Source organism: Peromyscus eremicus, chromosome 4 (genome assembly GCF_949786415.1).
Source record: "Peromyscus eremicus chromosome 4, PerEre_H2_v1, whole genome shotgun sequence".
Lineage (NCBI taxonomy): Eukaryota > Metazoa > Chordata > Mammalia > Rodentia > Cricetidae > Peromyscus > Peromyscus eremicus.
The window spans coordinates 109,665,317-109,686,607 of NC_081419.1; the positions used below are offsets into that span (position 1 = coordinate 109,665,317).

At 42.6% G+C, this 21,291-nt stretch overlaps 1 protein-coding gene across 2 annotated transcripts in view; it reads left to right on the plus strand.

The window, feature by feature from the left end:
• Window positions 1-641: 641 nt before the first annotated feature.
• Plcb4 (phospholipase C beta 4) overlaps window positions 642-21,291 on the plus strand; it is a 383,472-nt gene continuing 362,822 nt past the window's right edge. Inside the window, exon 1 of one of the 2 annotated variants that reach the window (XM_059261493.1) lies at window positions 642-679. The gene's annotated coding sequence lies outside the window, so the exon portion shown is untranslated. Of the gene's footprint in view, window positions 680-7,253; window positions 7,498-21,291 lie in introns of those variants that run through there. The other variant, XM_059261494.1, reaches the window with a different exon arrangement.

A 21,291-nucleotide genomic window follows, 5' to 3' on the forward strand; every position in this document is an offset into this window, starting at 1 on the left:
GAAAGCGCAGTTCCCGCTCCCGGTGGTTGTGGCTGGCCCGCGCCCCCTCCTCCCGGGCAGGGCACCCGCTGGCTCCGTGGCCACTCGCGTGTAAGTGTCCCGCTGCGAGCTCAGCTCAGCCCCCGCGGGTGCGCGCCGGGACCCCGCACCAGGAAAGCAGCGGCGACCCCGGGACAGCCACCCGCCCCTACTCCCCCCCCCCGCCCCCCCACGGCCGGCCCGCGCGGCCCCGGTCCACCCCCAGCCCAGCCGGGCGCCGCACTGGGCATGCTCCGTAGCCTGGGCAGGTTGGGGCTGCGAGGCGACGACTTGGGCTCCGGAGGCAGCGTCGCGGCCGGGAGCAGGGGCGGCGGGCCCGGGGCCGCACGAGGCCCGGCTCTGCGGGAGCGGCGGGCGGCGCCCGGGGCAGCGGGCGGCCGAGGTGAGCACGGCGGGGAGGCGCAGGCCGGTGGGGGGCGGAGGCGGCGGAGGGCGGGGCGGCGCCGGAGGGGCTCGGCGGCCGCGGCGGCGGCGGCGGGGAGGGGGTGGCGGTGTGCGAGCGGCTAAGGAGCCGCGCCGCAAACAAGCTCTCACACGCGCGCACACACTCACACACACGCGCGCGCGCGCGCGCACCCAGCGGGGCTCCCGGAGGCGGTGGCGGCCGCATCCCCGGCAGCGACTCGCATCGAAGTGACAGGTAGGAGAAGGCGCTTCGGGTCCCGCCCGGGGATGCTCCCGCCGCTCCCAGCCCGCCGGGCTACTCGGCTTCCCGCGGGTGCGTCCTGGACGCGCGCGCGCGCCCCCGGATGCCCTGCCGGGGACCCGGTGCAGGTGCGGGGTGCCAGGCGCCCTGCGCGGGAGGCAGGGGACCCCGCCGCCACCCGCCTCCCGGGCAATCATCTGCTACTGGGTTTCCTCTGCCTACCCGGACGTTCACCCGCTTCTGCGCTAGAAATAGCTCGGCTCGACGTGTATATGATTATTTTGGTTGGAAATAGTTGGCACCGTGCAACGCATGTAAATGTGTGTGCGTGTGCATCTTCAGCGTCTTCTGGGGACAGCTTACGAATGATTGAGCGTTTCCACTTGACACTGACAGGCTAAGCGCTCCTTTAGGGCAGTGTTTGGGCCTCCTAAAAGCATGTAAATGAAGGTTGCTTTATTTTCAGAAGTTTAAAGTTATTTTTCTTAGTCAATTAGACCCTGTCTATATTGTACAATATTTCCGAGTTTAGACTTTGTAAACTACTAAATCGAAGTGTGAAAACATAGAATTCTCCAAATGAACAACTTCAGAGTCATAAAACCAGCATTTTTCTAGAAAGGAAGGCAAGTGTCCATTATATTTCCACAAATATGCATGCATTTGAGATATGACTTAAAAAAAAAACTTCCTATAGTGATTTTTCCTACTGTTCCAAAGCAAAGTGCTTGAGATTTAATTTGGGGCAAAACATTCCTGGACAGTCGCCATTTTTAAAATTGTAAGTGGGATACATGGTGGTCCATAAATTTAAGTTTTCCAATTGTGGAGTTATGTGTTAAATGGTTTGCTTGGCAATAATGTCCAAATACAGGCATTATGCTTTCAAAAACACAGGTGTATAACGTTTTTCATAAAGAATTGAATTTTTCTTTTAAGGAGAAATCAGATCATAAAGTAAAGATGACCAGGAAGAGCAACCAGTGACTTTACCTGGGCATATTCCCATGAGCCCTGAAAGTGAGGAATTGCTCTTCAGGAAAGGACGGTGGTTTTGTGTGTGTGTGTGTGTGTGTGTGTAAAATTTTAACTTATTTTTTTTCTTTTTAGTGTTTTCAGGGCTGATGGTTTTTAAGAGGTGTGTTTGAACTGAGAACCTAATGTATTGAACCCTTCAAACTTTGATAACCTAAGTAACAGAATCATACCGAGGATCAGAAACCATGTGGTGTAATCCCTGACTGTCTGTGTTATGTAATCTAGCATGCTTTTTTTTCCCCCACAGAACAGTCTTGCATATTTTTCAACTGGTGTATTGATCTATGATATCATCTTTTAAAACTGTAGACAGTTAATAAATGACTGTGTCTTGGGGGAACAACTGTAAGAAAAAAATTACATTTAAAGTGGAATAGCATTTTCTGAGCATTGTTATGTTTATGAAACTTTGCTGACAGAATTAGTGTGTCTTCACATGGAGCAGTACGCTGCAAGGTGCTGTGTGTTAGGTCCCTAATTGTGCTTCCCTCCAACTTTCATTACTCAGCTATCAGAACTTGGTTTTGATTTAGCTTTGATGATATCACTACCAAGCTCTGAATTAATCGCTGTGGAAATGCTGTTTTACAAGTAACTGTCAAAACAGAATTTCAAAGACTCCATTTGATCACAGAGAACACATTTACATCTGTTGGAATAATTCTACTTTTATTTTACAAATGCACACCCACACAGAAGGGCTTCGTACTGCAATATTCTTTTGCAAGCTTTATATCCGTGTGCTTTAAAATGTGAATGACGTTCAACTTACATGCCCGGGAATCCAGGCTGGGTGCTTGTTGCCCTATCAGATAGGGAAATACAGAAATTAAAATACCCTGAGAGGTTTCGGAAGAGATTTTGAAGAGGTGGATTTTAAAGATTTGTACCACCCTTAAAATATTTCATTCTGTCCCCAGCAGAGACCCTTTAGTGCTGGTGCTAATGCGGTTGTTTGTTTTCTTTCCAAGAATGTATCCAGCTGCCTTTAGATCAATGTATACTGCTGATCTGGGCAACATGGAACATATTTGCAATCCTAGTAGACATGCTATTTTCTTAGGCTACTGCTAACCTCTTTTAAGATTTGATTTACTGGTAATTGAATGACTCAATGCTTGCTTTGCATTCATGCCTACCTTCCCTTCATGTGAAATTGGGTTTATACACAGCTGTGATGTTGTTTGTGAACCCACTACGGTGGCACTAAGTTGTGACAGGCTGGGATATAAGCTTCTGGGGACAGTGTCTGGTTGTCATCCCCGGTTTTTCGGATGCAGGTAGCAAACCCAAATGTCAGAATTAATGAATAATTTGGGTGGGCTTTCATAATGTTAATAATTAGCTGCCACACTGGATTTTTTTTTTAATTTTAAAATCTTACGTTGCAAATAAATAACATAGTTTTGGACCAGAGCAGTTAGGTAGTAGTGCTATGTGAAGGAATAATTTTTTATAATTTTCACACTTTTAACAAATGTCCTAATAGTGAACTCAAAGATTTTGGGGAAAATATAAATATTACTTGAAAAAAAATGAAAATTATGAGGCGGATTAGGACTGAATTAATGTCATTTGTGACCATTTCCAGAGTAAGAACAAAACAGCATGTTTATTAGCAGGGATGACCCAGGCCTTGAAAAAACAAAACAAAACAAAAAAAAACGCTATCACCCTGAGTTCCATAAAAGCAAGAAGCTCTGCATTTGATACTTAGAATGAGGTCAAGGACCCATGGGGATGTTTAATGGCTACTATTGGTAGTTCATGTCCAGACTGCAGTTGGGAAATAGTTACTTTTCGCTTCCTAAGTGAATGTGTCTCTGGAAAAAGAGAAATAAGGACATCTTCCAGCACTGACAGGCACCTGGTTTTGCAGCTCATGTTCAAATGTTAACCTTGTTTGTAAGGATACTGCTTAACTCTCAGTGCTGTGCATGTCTCCTTCCTTTTCCCCTGTCACACTCAGGGCATAGACTAGCTTTGCTTCTTTTCCTTTGTATTTGTTTTTTCTGTGTAATAGTTTTCAGGGAGAGATAAAACCTCTCCCTGAAAGTATAGCTGCTTCCTCAAGCTATAATACTGTTTTCTAGTTTTGCCTTTGAGTGTTCATGCCTCTGGTTCTTTACCTCTACTGGATCTAAGAATGGGCGTATTCCACCTGCAGTGTAAGGAGACTTGAGTACATCAGTGAGTGGATGAGTGAGAATCTTGCATTGTCCTTGTATTTAAGCCTGCTTTTAAAAAGTCATCCCTGAGCGATCTTTATTTGCAAAAAACCCATTTCACAGGATCTCGAATGAATCTCACTTTCTAAGAGCCCTGGCTGGGTTTTCCTCCCCTTGGATGCTGTTGCCCAGTGGAAAGTGTAACCAGAGTTCCTAGAGGGTGGCAGTAATAATGTCCGCCCTTTCAAATCTTAGCCCTTTCAAATCTTGGCCGGGAGATCATTTTTTTTGGGGTGTGTGTGTGTGGAGAGTGAATGGCTAGCTTTAAAAAAAAAATTCTCAGTTTGAATGGTGCCCTTTTTTTTTGCTTTCCGTTATGGAAACAAACAAAATGGGTGGATAGGACATAGGTCAGAAGAGGGGTCTTCTCTGAAGACCTCTCACACCTACTACTTACAAAACCTGCAATGAGACTATTATCCATCATGTGACCACAAAGTGTTATCCTCTCTCCTTGACTGGTAGTCTTCCCTCACAGCTCTTCTCACATGAGCCCTTGGGGAATTCCACCTCTAGCTTCTGAGAGGGACAGGCAAATCGTTACTTCCATGTACGCCACCCTTGCAAAGCATTCTTTTCCTCCTAAACAATTAAAGGATGTTATTTAGCTCCTCAGCACAGCTGAACTGAAGTAGCCATTTCCTCAGAGGCAGGAAAAACAGAGTAACTCGGGTTTACCTTAAGTGAATACCCCTGGCAGGTTTTTAATTTTTACTTATTTCCAAGTGATAGTTACAGCCCTCACTGGAGCCATTCATTGTTGACCTTTGGCATTTCATGGGTTGAAAAAAAGTGCATTTCATGTGAACTCATTTTGTTTTGTTTGTTTGTTATTTTTAGATTCATTTATTTTTATTTTATGTGTATGGGTGTTTTGCCTGCATGTCTTAGTACCATGTGTGTGCAGTGTCCTAGGAGGCCAGAAGAGAGCATTGTATCCTCTGGAACTGGAGTTAGAGAAGGTTGTTAGCTGGCCATCATGTAGGTGCTGGGAACCTAACCCTGGTCCTCTGGAAGAACAGCAAGTGTTCTTAGCCGAGGAGCTACCTCTCCAACCCAACGTGAGTTCATTTTAAAACTTATTGTTTTGATAAGAATGATTTGTGTCTGTGATACTGGAGTATTTAATTTTACACATTTGAAATCTGTTTAGAAGAGTCTAGGATTCACCAGGCTGCACAAATGGTGCATAACCCCCACAGTGTGAAGAAAATTTTTGGCCTGAGACGTGACCCCTCTTCCGAGTTGGAGGATAGGTAGGGGAGGAATTGTGTTCTGAGTTGGCCTTCAGCAGGAAGTGGCACATTTGAGATCTTACAGTGCTGGAATCAGTCATACCTCAGCTTCAATGCTGACGGTGCCTTGAGTTAGCCATGTGCCCTGAGTATCCACTCAGCCTTGGTTGACTCTGACATTAAAGAATGCCCGCCCGCCCGCCCGCCCCCAACCCCAGGCTAAGGGAGGTGTTGCATGATGATTGGTGCTGGGGACGGCATTCCTGTTGCTGGGACAACCACTCTGCCCCTTCTCCCACCAATGCTACCAAGATCATTGCCCACGGTTCTTACTTTCTCCCATCAGGGCCAGATGAAAATCAGTGTGTTCATTTAAACCTGCCCAGAGGAAGCTTATTTAAAACCTGTAAGGGGTGCTTGCACCTCCATCCTGCAGTCAGGGAAAGTTCCAGTGACCCCACAGGCCACTTCCTGGTGCCAGGTCTTCCTCTGGACTCACCTCACCCTGGGACTGCATTGGGATAGAGAAGTACAACATTCCTCAGTTCTAATAGCCTTAAGATTCTGTGACTGTAGTAGGGTTTTGAACTATAATGCAGGAGCCAGATGCTATCCCCAGGGCCTCTGTCCCTCAGCAAGGCTTTAAAATAGACCATATTAAGCTATTTAGCCCTGCAAGGACAGAAACATCCATGAGAAGAATTTGGGGACCGCCGATGTTTAGGGGCACATCGTGGCTCCTCTTTTCCCACGGGCATTAGTGGGAACATTCAACTTCTCTGCTCAGAGTAGTAAGAACAAGCGGAAAGGTGAAAAAAACAAAACAAAACAGAAACCCGAAAACAGATACTTGTTGAGAACTTGAAATGTGCCGCTCCGTTTACTCTCCCCAGACGCTTTTTTTGGGACTACGGAGAAGTAAGTCTCTTAGGTTTACATTTGGGGAGAACTTACATTTTCGAGGTTAATCATGTGATGGGGCTTAGAGTTGAGATCGAAATCCAGGGAGATTGACACCGAAACCCTTTTTGTTTTGTTTTTGAGTCTAACTGTGTAGCACATACTGCTCTGAACTACAAATCCTCCTGCTTTAGGCTCTCCAAGGCTGGGATTATAGGCAGGCAGCGTGTTAGCTCCAACTTTTAAACCTTGGTTCTGTGTTAACTGTAGTTGGTATAATGCATGCTGTAGAAAGCAGGTTTTTAAAAATTATTATTATTATTATTATTATTATTATTATTATTATTATTTTACCATAAAACACAGTGTGGCAGTTGTTTTAAGTGACTGGGCTGAGATGTAACAGACCTGCCTCTGGCAACTGTGGTGAAGATGGAGTCAGAACAGCGAGCTGAGGATAAAGCCCTTGTTTCCACATCTGGTTCTAGGGGCTTTTTCTGCAGCTGCAGAGGCTGGAAGTCTGAGAGAGGGAAGTTAGAGGGGGTGTTGCTAAAGATGTAAGGTCAGCACTCAAAAGAGGGCCACTTTTCACCTGACAGCTGGATGAGGCTCCTGTAGCCTCTGGTTTAGGCGCCAGGTAAAGAAGATACACAGGAGGTGCTAAACCGGTGTCAGGGACCTTAGGTGTGGTGGCCCGTGGGTTTCCCTTTCCAGGAGCAGCTGTTGGAAGGGGCAGCCACTGCACGCCCCTTTTCAAAAGGAGCATAGAATACAGAGTATTGGGAATGTGAAATCTTCGCATTTGAAAGTGCTTGGATGGGGTTGGGGAGATAGTTAAAAATATTGGCTGCTCTTCCAGAGGACCCGGGTTTGATTCCCAGCCCCCACATGGTGTCTTGCAGCTATCTGGAATTCCAGTCTCAGGTGACCTGATTGCCCACTCTAGTTTTGTGGGGACCAGGCATGTACATGGTGCACAGACATGCATGCAGACATAATACTCATACACATAACACAGATAAGTAAATAAACTAAAAAGTGCTTGGAAATTGGGCTGCGGAGATTGCTCAGTTAGTAAAATGTTTGCCACATAAATATGAAGTCCTGAGTTAGATCCCAAGAGTCATGTAACAAAGCTGCTTGTTTGTTATCACAGGGAATCCCAGAGCCGGGGAGGTGGAGACAGGCAGAACCTGGGGCTTGCTGAACAGCCAGCCCAGCCCAACCCATGATCCCCATGCCAATGAGAGACCCTGTCTCAGAAAACAAAACCCAAGGTTGTTGCAAATGAGGAGTGACCGTTGACACCCGACCTCCACTTGTTCACACACTACCTATGTTGGTGCCAAACCGGACATATTTGTGGCAGGAATTCAGCCTGAGAGCTCCCATGTTGATCCTTTCGTCAAGTGTAAGTTCTCAGATACACTGTGTCCTAGAAAATGCCATTAGTTTTATTTGCTTTTTAAAACCTTTTCTAAGAGTGGGAGGGTTTACGTTTGTTGTATAGTACTTTCTTTTGTGTGAGCATAGAGTTCAGATTCTGAATTTCTGGCTTTTTCTCTCTCCCCGTTTTCTAAGGTATTGGCAAGTATGCAGAGTTGAGAGATGTAGGACATTGTTTTCTATCTCAGTTTTTGACAGTGCTTTGAAATGTGGTCAGTTTAGCATAGGGAAATGAGTAATTTCCCTTATTATGGGGTCATAGAGGTTCTCTTGCCTCTGTCACTGGTTTGAATTCCGTCAATCATAGGATGTCCCTTCCTTTATCGACAGTTGCTATATTTATCCTGAGCATAGAGAATTTAGATCTGTTTCTGCAGGTGAGTATTTCAAGGTGCACCTGCCCTAATTTTTCCTTCCCACTCTTCAATGGGAGATCATATTGGGTCAAATAAACGTGTAATCTCTTGAGATGGGGTTCTACTGATGTTCTGTTATTGAATAGGTCACCAAAGCCCTCTCTGGAGTTGAAGATTTTGTTTTTACTGGTTTCTAAAATGATGTAAGTGATGTACTAATATGTTCCAGTTGAAATGACAATGCAGAAATACAGAAGCAATATGTAAAGCACTCTTCCCCACCTACACCCTCCCCAGATATAGCCATTGGCAACAGCCTCAAGTGTCTCTCTCCCCTCCCTTAGTCCATTCATTTACATACTCAAATACATATACGTGGTTTTCTTGTTATATAAATTGGATCATACTGTACATGCAGATGCTTTTCCTTATTATATAAACTGGATCCTATCACATCTTTCTGTGACTTGTTTTGTCTTCGTAACTATATCATGGTAATCTTATTGTCTGTATATTGGTTTTCTCGTCTTTGTAACACTGTATACAGTCTGGTATGACACACAGTCTTGGAGTGCTTAAACGCCAGGCTTTAACCATTTTCTCACAACTGTCTGGTGAAAGAAGATGTCTTCTCATTGGTCTTCATGAATATGTGTGAAAAGTCCTTATTACTAAATTCCAAGAAATAGAATTATTTGGTCAAAAAGGCATATGCACTTTTAAAATTTGGAGAAAACACTGTCAAATTGCCTTTTGAAAAGGTCCCCAATGGAATTTATGTCTCACAGAACCTCAGGTTATGCATATGAATGGATCTTCTAACCGAAACATAGCTCACATTGCTACAGAGCTTTACTAATTCAATTACAGTTCAGTTTTATGCTGTATACCCAGAAATGACTTTAGAAATAGATCGTGTACTTAAACTACAGTACTTAATAAAAAAGTATTCTCTAGTTAAGGGGCTAATGTGACAGCCCTTTAATAAAGAGATATTTTGTAGAATCGGAGTTAAAAGTCTGTTTTCTGATCATCTTGGTTAGCTTTGAGACTTCCTGGCAGGGACATGCCATAAGCATCATGAACTTGTGTTCAGAGAAGTTAGGGCCCACAGGGCCGATGCATAATACAGACTGATACTGACCTTGGACAATTAAGCTAATTTGGGGGCTAAAAATGCCTGTCTGGGCTTGTTGGTAAATTTAGATTGGCTAATGTAGTCTGCTTTCCATGCTATGGGTTCTGAGTCCCTGTGTTCAAATAATTGCAGGTCAAAACTGTTAGCGGGAGAAAGTATCTATGCTGGACATGTACATACTTATTTCAGGCAGGCCCTCTGAGACTGAGCTCTCTCTTCAGCCTTAGATATATATGTTTTTGATGGTTATTCCCTAAACAATACGGTATTATAACTACTTATACTATATGAGGTATCATAACTAATGAGATGGTTTAATGTATCAAGGAGAATGTGTAAATGTAAACAAATGCCACACTGTTTTATCTAAGTGACTTGAGTGTCTATGGAATCCTGGAAATACAAACTTCTGTGGACACTGAACAACAGCTGTATAGAATTATCAAAGAATCCCCTGTAAGCTAGGGTTGGTGGTACTTACCTGTAAGCTTAACACCCAGGAGGCTGAGGCAGGAGGATCTTGAGTTTGAAGCCAGCCTGGGTTACATAAGCATGACTCACTCCCAATATACCAACTCCCTAAACCCAACCCAACCCAAACCAACAAAAATGTAAACAAGCCTGCAAACAAAACCAAGAAAAACAGGCATCCCTAATACCTTCTCCTAAGAGATTTGGAGGAATTGATAACAATGCTCTCTTAATGAGTTTCTTTAGTGGGTATCTGAAGTTAATTTTCATTTGTTTGAGGAATAAATTATATACAAAGGATTGTGTACCTTAGAAACTACAGTGTATATTCATTTCAAGACTTATTGAGAAAAACATAGTAAATCTAGGTCACTGATATTAGACTCTTTCAGAAGTGACAGTTTTGATAATTGCAATTATTGACAATAATATGCATCCACTTAGTAGTTGCTGTTCAGAATTTGATAGCATGCCGGCAGGAGCTAGGATTGCCATAAAGCCTCTCGGTGTCAGGGTCAAGATATCCTAATGGGAGTTTGTGGCAGGAAGATGGAATCTTCTCTGTTTTCCAGAGATGGGTCGGAATCCTTCATCTGTTTCTCCAAATACCCATTTTCAAACAAGCTTCTGGTTAGCTTGGCAGTGGCATTCAGATCCTGATTGTATGCCTTCTGCGTGTTTATTTTTACAGCACACTGTGAATTGTAGAAATATGGCAAGATTCATTTGGGTTTCCTTGGCATTGAAACCTTACGTCTGTGCTAGGTTTGCTCCTGGAAACCTTATAGTATTTCACAGTTTACAGACAATTTCCTTTGACAATGTCTGTGAAAACTCACTCTTCAAACCTGTGTCCCGGGACCTAACTAGACGATATGTATAAACCAAGTCCTTTGGGGAGGGCTCTAAAAAGGGACCTTTTGGAAAATGTGGGCTGGTATAGGGACACAGTGAGAGGGAGTGCTAAAGGGTGGCCTAGCAAGGACGACTGGGGACTTCTGATTGTTTTGGGGGAAGGAGCAAGGACTGTTCATCAGGAGCTGTAGCCTTTGTAGGGGACACAGTAGCCCTGTCATATTACAGCAGGGAAAGCAGGGGTGTGAGTATACCTACCTCTGTCACCGAGATGGACGAACTCAGATAAAAGTCACAGGGCAATGGTGGGCAGGATGGGAAGAGTCACCATATGGTCTGGAGAGGTGAAGGCAGAGCTCAGCTACTCCCTGTGCTAGAGCAGGAAGCACATGGGCTAGGTTTCAGGTTAGGGCAGAAAACCTGTAGTCTGTTTTATGAAAAAGTAAAACTTTAGCTGTAACAATTAAATTGAAAGTTGAGATTGTTCCATAGTATCATATGGCTGCTATCAGTAAGACTTGTGGTCATCCTTGGAATAGCATTTGTTTACAGTTTTTAAGTGTCATTTGGAATAGTTTCTTAGATAAAGCCATAGAATGGTAAACTTCATCTGTTTATCTGGTAGGGTAGGGTTAGAGGTAAAAGGGATTCATGTCTGTCACCATCAAGTTAGATACCTGGGATGTCATTTCTTTGCTTTTAATATTTTGTTAAGAGATTTTTATCTAAAATGTCAGGTACAGGGGAAGAGACTAGGAGGGAAGTCAATTTAACAAAATCATTGGCATCACGAGGTAGACACGAACAAGCTCTATTTTCTCATGTGTTTAGCACAGCAATGAGACACCAGACATCAGCTTCATCTGCTTTCTTGTGTTTCTGATCCTGTTGTTTGAAAAGGTGACGCCTGCTCCCTGCTGGATTTGTGCATTTGCTCTTTGTGAACAAGCAATGCAACTTGATTAGAATCCTAAAATCGGGCAGCTGGAAGGAGTTCCTCTTTCCTTCTATTCCAGGTTTATAGTTTAAGGATCCAAGGCAGGAGCTGCTGTGTGGTCCCAGAGGAGGTGACTGAGGTGCGACATCCTCACCTCAGAGGAAACAAATTTTGTAGTTCCTGCTGTAGATTTTGAAGCCCCTGCTTCCAAGGGCTTACTTGCCCCTCGGACACAACATTTTCTTCATGTGTTGGGGCAGAGCTTCACGAGTAACCTTTGCCACGCAGCACTTAACCTGGTGTTTTCTGGAGGCTTCTATATTGCTCTACAGAGTGAGCGTCGGCTCTCTCTCAAACTCTTTCTTTTACTTTTACCATTCTGTCAATTTACTGCTTACTGAAAACTCCCGTGACTGTAAATTTTTGTCTGAGCTTCAAAAGCATCCTTTGTCTGCTAGAGATCTTGGCCTTGCCTGTAGGTCAGAATGCCCCAAACAGAAACTCTCAAATTCACTCCAAATGTGTGTTTTAATCTCAGTTTCTAAATCTTTGTATACTATGTTGCTCATCTAGAGAGTCTGCCCCCATTAATAGGTCTGTCTACTTTTCTCCTTTCTTCTGATAGCGTTGCCCAAGTTTATGACTATCGTGGTTTTCTTGATAAGACAAAATGCATGAGAAGAAACAGTTTAAAGAAGGGAAGGTTTATTTTGGCTCCCAGTTTGGAAAGGTTCAGTCCCCTTTGGGCAGGAAGGCATGATAGCAGAGAGGGCAAGTAAAGGGTTGCAGGAATGTGAAGCTGCTAATGCACATCGATGGTGATCAGGAAGCCAAGAAAGCCTTTGATTAGAACCTGGGCTTGAATGCATGAGACCTGTTTCTCAGTGATCAACTTCCTCTAGCTAGGTTCCACCTCCTCAAGGTTCTGCAGCCTCCAAAAATAGCAGCACCAACTGAGGACAAGGGTTCACATACATGCACCCATGGCAGACATTTCAAATTCAAACCATAACCATAACAACATCCTTATTATTTCAGGCCCTAATTGTTCTAGCTGTATAAAACGCCCTCTGTCCCTCATCCATTAGTCATGCGTTCTATTGGCTCCAAAGTGAGCACCAGCTATTCTTAACAATGATGCTGTCCTTTTCTTTTTTCCCTCTTAGGGGTTTACAGTTTGCAGGAAGAGAGACACACTTCATAACTTTATATCTTTGCCTTTGACTTTGTTCTTTACATCACCTAAAGAAATCTGCACAGAACAAATCTTGTAGCATTATTTTATTTTATTTCATTTATTTATTTATTTTTGTTTTGGTTTTTCGAGACAGGGTTTCTCTGTGTAGTTTTGGTGCCTGTCCTGGATCTCGCTCTCTAGACCAGGCTGGCCTTGAACTCACAGAGATCCTCCTGCCTCTGCCTCCCAAGTGCTGGGATTAAAGGCGTGCGCCACCACCGCCCAGCTCATTATTTTATTTTATTTTTTATTTTTCAAGACAGAGTTTCTCTTTGTAGCTCTGGCTGTCTGGAACTTGCTCAGTAGACCAGGCCGGCTTCGAACTCACAGAGATCCACCTGCCTCTGCCTCCCAAGTGCTGGGATCAAAGGCATTCATCACCTTTGTAGCATTATCTATAAAACCCTTCCACAACTCCCTAGTGCTTTTAGAATTAATTTCTGTTTCCTTTATTTTATAAATGCAAGCCATCCTTGGTCTGAACTCTGCAGTGAAATTCTAACTCCTTTATTTGTATTACCTATATTAAACTTCATTAGATTCTAAGAATCTAAATGCTGTGGGTGCTGTGTATTTGCTGACTTTGAACTATAAGCCCTCCCCCTGGCTGAATGTGTCCAGACCTTCATAGACTCTGGATGGGGGCCATTTTCCCTCAACACCAGCTTTGATTTCAACCTCAGTGAGGGTGGGTGCTGCACCTCTGTCTCCATGCCAACTGTGAACGTTTTAGCTACAGAACGACTCTTATGCATTGAAAAAACAAAAGTAGTGTATATTAGGGACTAAATAAGTGTTTCTTAAATGAGTGAGTATTAAATCATTGCAAATTCTGCCCACGGAGTAAATTAAGAAAGCAGTGAACGAGCAGGCCAAAGGAGTGCCACAGTTAATAACATGAAGCCATCTATCCACTTATTATAGAGGAATCACTGGTTGCTGACAGATGGCAGAATAACCATTTTGGAAAGGTGATCAGTAATCTGAAAACTCTGTGTTCATTATTTCTCTAACAGAAACTCTAATGTTATAATAGCAAACCACGCCCAGAGACGTTTCCCAGGAGACAGTTGATGATCTACTCCTGGAGGACACAGGCTTGTGTTGTCTTTTCTGTATTATAAGCTCAGTTTTAATGTATTGTGCTTATTATGTGTAGTGTATTTCCTTATAGCGCCAAGTTAGAGAAATTTCCCCCTTCCAACCTTGCAGGGACTTCAGGGGAAGGTGATTTATTTAAAGAGATTATTTTATTTAGTCAGGCTCAGGGTGATGTAAAATGCTTTGTAGTTACTTTTTGCATTGTATTTTATTTTCAAAACGACCTGTGAACATATCACTGCCAAATGGAAATACACTTAATTGAAGGGAAATATTCCACTGAATGTTGTTTTTGAAAGTGTCTTTTGTACTCCAGAGTGGGGGACCATATTGTTTACAGTGGTTTGAATTACTCTGAATGGCTTTTGAAATGTAACTCCGCCCTCCCCACGTGTGGGGAGGTAATGTTTAAGAGATCTCTCTCTCTCTCTCTCTTTCTTCCTTTCTTTCTTCCTTTTTCCAATTCACAACTTTTTGACTTAGCAAATCTCTTGGCTTTGTGTAGAAAAAATGCTGCTAAGAATGTTAATTGTTAAATAGAACATTATTCAAGTTTCAGTAGTGACAATATTTAGGAGGATTTTAGTTTAGTTATTGCAGCTGTTTAGAAAATACTTTGAACAGCAGTTGGAAATGCACAGAATATTTCCTTTTATTTAGAGTCTTTTGGATCTGTGAGGCCCTTGCAGAATCAAGAGCCTGGCCTCATTCTGTCCATTTTTTGTTCCGTTTGAAGGAATCAGAGTAACTGCTAAAGCTCCTCTCCATCTGTCATAAGTAGCGAGCAGGGGATTTCTCCATCCTCCCAGGGAAAAGGAAGAATTTGAAGCACACAGATGACTTGGGTGTTAATGCCCATCCTGATGGTAACTCAGTATAACTGCTCTTTTTTGAACTGTTCAGTTACAGACCAACTCTTGATTTCTAAGTTTGGATTCTATGAACAGGGCAATCTCACAGAATTCTCAGAATGATTGAAAAGTGGGAGTCTGCCCCTTAACTGATAGCAGCAGATGTCTGTCGAACCTTCTGGAAATGTTCTTCTTTGTACCAAACCAAGGTGCTCCCAGCTTTGTGGGAGAAGTGGTGACATCACTTATTTGGAAGGTATACTTCCAATCTCAACAAAATATTTGCTCTATAATATTTGAAGAGAAACTCACCCATTTCCCTGTGGAAGTGAGAGCAGTCTTTATACCACACAAGTGACGAAATACCAGGAACACAGTGTTTAGGAGTCACTGCTTCCTACATTCCCCTACCTTCCCACAACTCTGAGACCCTCGAGGTGGAAGACACACACACACACACACACACACACACACACACACATGCACACGCACACACACAGGCACACACGCACACAGGCACACAGACACAGATAGACACATACCCATGGACATACACAGATAGAATCACACATCTATGTGCATACAGATACACAGGCAAACAGACATACACACACACACACACACACATACATACACACACACACACACACACACACACACGGGCACATAAACACAGAAAAATGCACACAAAGACAGACTTACACCCCCCCTCATACACACAGAGACACACACACAGATAGGCAGGTAGACAGACAGACAGATAGACACACACACACACACACACACACACATACACACACACACACACACACACACACATGCTCTAGCATTCAAGTATGAATTGGGATAGACAAGAAATCACACTAGAGAAATGGAGTGGTTCTATGGTATTTTAGAGTCGTTACTTTACAAAATCATAATATTTGAGAGTTATAATTTAGAGTTGTAATATTGCAGTATTTTATAATGCGATGTCCCAGGTTGCTTTGAGACCCAGCTTAGAACCCAGTGTGCTTTAGGTTTGTTCTGTGTGCCTTGGGCCTTAGGAATGCAACCTCATTCTCTCCGCAGTCCGGCAGGGTAGGCATAATCATCATTTGATACTGAGAACACTGAGTGATTAAAACATTTATTCAAGGTCTTGTGATTGATCTCCAGTACAGATAGGCTTCAAAATAAGGTTGACCTGAGCACACACTGCTGTATCCGTGCCTGCATGAATACAGAGGAAAGGTCACATGAGGACACAAATGAGAAGGCAGCAGTCTTAGCCAAGGAGACAGGCGTCAGGAGAAAACAAGACATCCTGGACCTTGATCCTGGACTTCAAGCCACCAGAACTGTGAGAATATACAATTTCTGCTTTTTAACTACGTTGTCTGTGGCATTTTGTTACAGCATACATAGCAGCATCATATAATAGGGTCTTATTGAGATAGTAACTCAAATATATAATATATTCATACACATACATACATTACAGAGCACAGTAACAGAAATGACTTACTGGTTATACTGGTTCATTTTTAACACATTTTATAGGTGCTGTCTCCTGAGAGCCTGTGATTTTGTACAGTTCAATATTTACTCATTTACTGTTTACTTGTATTCAGTGTCTTACTCCCCTGCTTGCACGTGCACGTGCATACGCAGACACACACACACACATACGCACAGACACACACAGACACACACAGACACACACACACACACACACACACACACACACACACACACACACACGTTGTGCAACCACGCCCGAAGCTCCTTCAGGCTGAGGTTGACTGTTTCTGTTTCCTCATTGACCTTGCACAATATTCGACACAAAGCAAGCATTTTATATTTGCTTGTTGAGTAAGGTATGTAAAGGAAAGTACTTGGTGATTTAGAACAGAATGATAGAAACATGCATGTTTTTTTACCTCAGAATATTAATTTTGGCCTTTGAGCATGAGCTCCTTCAGAAGGCTTGCCTTACAGTGCTTTTTGAAGCTTTACTAAGGTTTGGTGGGTGGGGCTTAGGTAAGTCCTTGTCTTTCTTACCTGTTTTTACTGTGTGGGTTTCACATACTTCTTTGAGAAATCCCAGAATTGAAAGATGCTGTATTAAATGGTCTTAAATCTTTTTTCCATAATTACTAATTCAAACTATTGTCTTGCTTATAATTTTATAATTCCAATACTTGTGGAATTTCTCTGCTGTTAGCTTAAGTTCTAGGATAGTTTTATAAAAGATTTTTTCTTTGCATTTTAATGATAGTCTAGGGAATATCTTAAATTCTTTTTAGTAGTTGAAGGTTTCCTTTTGTCAGATTTTTCTGTTTGGAAAATAAATGATCATAAATAAGACTTTCACTAGGTACAGTACACCCGTTTTTGTGATTTGATATTCATTGGAGGAACACATTCATCAGAATAGAGTTGTTATGAGTGTGGTATTTTATTTAATTACATCTATACAAATTACTGATACAGAAATAAAATATTTATGGAGTTGAGGTTATAAAATAGGGAACATACCTGCTAAGTGATTTATATTCAGTATAGTCTTAAAAATAAAGATTGACTATAAAGGTATCATAAACACAAAGCATTATATTATTATGCTTTAAATTACAAAGGAATACACAGATATTTTATGAAACATTACTATCTGAGTAAGCTTTGAAATATTGTACTGCTAAGTGATAGAGAATTTGATTGTGTAGAGATGATGTACTTTATTTAAAGCACTCTACCCAGAGCCCAATTTAGCTACATCACAGAATGAGGTTAGATAGGACATATAGTTTCTGTCAGTATGTATATAAAATTTTGGTGATTCACTTGAACAGCTCTTGTCATTGGAATTCATTTGAATAAGGCATGAGCTGTGTGGTGTAAGACCAGTCACAGTGAAGCTCCAATTTTTAAGTCAGAATCATATAGTAGCTAGCACACAGTAGGTTCTTATACATGCCCTAAAATTAATATATAAGATGAGGAGAGAGGCCACATGCTGTTCTTCTACATCTTATCTTAGTTCATTTTTTTATATCCTATTTTGAATTTTTATGTATTCTGCTGTTTCTATAATTGGTATCTAAGCAATGCATTTTTTAACATTAATTATCAAGTTTTGTCTGAGTCTTAAATTTCATGTGGTTATGTGAGGCAGCATAAATGGGCATCGTCCACCTTGCTGACACCTCCTTTCCTCAGTGGGAAGTATGGTGACCTTGACTGTGACTTTGATATTTAGGATGACTGATGATCTAAAAAGATAAATCCCACTGGGATTGTAAATGTCCATTCCTATAACATCTTCAACTATACAATAAAATAATGCAGAAAGCCACCAAGACTTGAACATTTCAGCTAGGGATTACCTTAAGCATCATGGATTTACCCACTGGAAATAGTTCATTTTCTGAAGAATCGTTCTCCATTCTGTAGGTTGGTGGTGAAAATTCCGGGGACAACATGGTTCTTTGGTTACTGTAGCTTAGAACAATGGGACTATTGTTTATAATTTTGAAAAAAATCTCAACAGTTAAACTTTTTTTGTTTGAGGGATGTTTGAAAACGTGTCCATTGCGTGACTCGGTTTGGAATACAGGAGGTGCTGAGAATTAAGTCGTCATTGGGATTCTTCTCCTCTCTTGGTTGTTCACTTTGCTCTTGTGAAGTGAGGCAAAGCCTCAACATGTGATCATCTGAAACTCATTTGTGTCACTACAAGAGGATACGTGTTATAGTCCAAGCTCCAGTGCAGAAAATAGCTCTTTGAAGTTATTCTCAGGTACAGCATCGATGTCTGGGAAGGAAAGCCAAGAACTTGGAGCACTCTTCTGGGGGGAGGCTTAGCAAACTGGGTAGAAGTGTGGGTCATGGCCACCCAGAATTGTTCCTGACAGGCCAAATGACCTTGGGCAATACTGATTCCTTCTTCATTGATTTTCTTGTCTGTCCTATGAGGGACGTGGCAATATCCTCATTCTGTGGATAAGGAAACCGTCTCATTGAAATAGTTTGTTTAGGGCTGCAAAGGAAGCCTGTTGCAGAGGCTGAGCTGGAGTCAGACCCTCTCAGGCCTCCTCCGCTGTGTCCATTCCCTGAGCCTTCTCCTCCGAGGCTCTGTTTGCCTAACAACCCAACCAGTAATTTTGATCAAGTTGAGTATTGTATTCCTAATGAAAAGACTCATCTTGGAGGTTCTCAGAATGTGGAAAAAAGGCTCTAAGAAGGGAGTTGGGAGATCTCACTGGTAGCCGGCCATGTCCTGACAGACTCTTCTGAAGCAGGCCATGTCATTCTCCTGGTGGAGAGGGTAAGATAAGTGAAGGCTTAGGCTTCCAGAGCTTTGTGTAAGGTCTCTGTTTTTATTACCAGGAAGGGCTGCTTTCTGACATCCCAAGCTCTGGTCAAGTCTGTTTTGCCTCATCTTTTTCAAACCATTAGTGTGGTGTATTTCTTACCCAAAGGGTGGGTGAATCTCTTTGTAGAGATTGATTGATTGAGTAGTTGGACTTCTTCTGGCAAGCTTGACTGTTTGGGTGAAATGTTTAGTCTCTTTCCTTGGAAAGTCACTTTGATGTGGTTGGACTGTGGTGTGAAGGGTTCTGAGATGTATTGGACTTTGAACGTTTTCAATATTCTCTCAGTTTTCTTTGTGACTTAACTTTATGGAAACAAATCTACAAGTTGGTGTAGTGGGTAGCCATTCTAGCTTTGATCTGGAAGTTCCAGCCCCCATTGAGGCTTCGGTAACCGTCATGCCTACAAGGCGAGGCCAAGAGAGGACCCTAAAGACCTGAGATCCAGATGCGCCGGCTCTCTTGGTTCCTGGACCCTGGACGCTGGAGGTAGACCGAGCAGAGTTCTCCAGAGAACACCGCCGGACTGCGCCACACATTTCCCAGACTCTGTAAACTATCCATTCACTTGTAAATTACACCACAAAATAAACCTCCCTTTTAACTACGTGGAGTGGCCTTAATAATTTCACCAATAAGTTGGCTTCTCAGCGTAACTGGTTTGCTGACTGGATCACATTACAAAACAAATAGAAAATGGCTTTATTTTTCTCCATCCTTTCCGTTGTATGGTATGTTTGGCACACCCCATAATTTGGAGTCATCATAATGTATTTGGAGCAACCTAATTTCAAATACTAGAAAAAAATGTGCGCGGGTGTCCATCAGAGTGTCCATTCTCTCATCCAGTTGGTTGTGTCTTCTCCCAATATCAGTTCTTCCACCTGACCCCTGGCTTGGCCATCAGCCATAAGGAAGAAGGGCAATCTTTAGCAGGATCGGGCCAAGGCTGTTGCACTTAGCAGAGCAGTTGGCTGCATGGCTCTGCTTCCTCATATGTACCTGATCCACCCTTTGGAGTTTCTCGTACGATCATTGGATTATGGCTTTGGTTAAAGTGGTCCCTGTCTGGATAACCACTTAAGAATTTAGCACCTCTCCTCTAGTGGTACTTCACTGGATTGTTCTTGTACCTCTGTTCAGGAAGCTTACTTGGGTGGGGCACTTAACAGAATCACCAAAAATGACTGTCTCATGAAGAATACACTTGGCTCACAGGGAAACGCACGTCTTCTACTATCAGACTTTGAAGCACAGCCCTTCTCCACTTTTCCTAGGGCTCTGTTAATTCTGTTTTGTAATCACAGGCAGCACTAGCCAGGTATGGGTGCTCCACCCTCATATGGCCCATAGATCAGTTCATGAATTTCTTTGAGTAGGCATGCATTCAGACAGCCAGTGGGATATCAGCCTTCTGCATTTATGAAGATGGTTTGGTGGACTTGGTGGGGCTGGTAGAGAAGGCAGGAATGGGAACAATTAGATAGTCTTAGAAGAGTCTTTTGCTGTTCTGTGGATGGTTTCTGGTCTCATCTGGCCACGTGCAAGAGAATACCTCTCATTGTCTGGTGTATCAAGAGTTCAGGTGATAATCTGAAACACCAGGACAGTTCCTGTTCTGCTTCTCTTGGAAAGAATTTAGAGATTAGGTTTTTAGCAGTGAGATGTTCCAGAGTATTAAACCTTGAGAAACACTCCTTATCTGTGAGCTGCTACATTCTACAACTTCTGTACTCTGTAACAAAAATACTAAGGAGCAAATAAGTGATTAATTAATGAACACAAAGTGATTGCTGGTATTGGTGTTTGGGTATGGTAAAGATGACTGATACAGGAGGAGGAGTGAGATTTCTAATCTGCAATTTTCTCTACTTATTTGGTTAAATAAGAGGCCACCGAAGTGGAAAAAATAATTCAGAACTCCTGTTAGCTCAAACTAGTCGGTCAGGTTGATCAAGGTAGATGAAAGCTGAACTGGATGGGCAGGTGTCTCTGCTAGAAATCTTAGCCAGTGCAGGCTGTACACATTATATATATATATATATGAATTTAGTATATGTTTGTTTATATGATGACTATACATTTCTGTGTATTTATACATGTAAATAGAAATGTGTATTTTATAGTCCCAATATAGCTTGCAAATAACATATCATGTAATACTGTGTATGAAATTGCCTTAGTTAGGGCTACTGTTGCTGTGATGAAACACTATGATCAAAAGCAACATGGGGTGTTGAGTTCCATGTAACAGTTCATCACCGAAAGCAGCGAGGGCAGGAACTTACACAGCATGGGAACCTGGAGGCAGGAGTTGAGGTCATGGAAGGGTGTGTTTACTGCCTTGTTCCCTCTGACTGGCTCAGCCTGCTTTCTTATAGAATCCAGGACCACCAGCCCACTGATGGCCCCACCCATCATGGGCTGGGTCCTCCCCCATGAATCACTAATTAAGAAA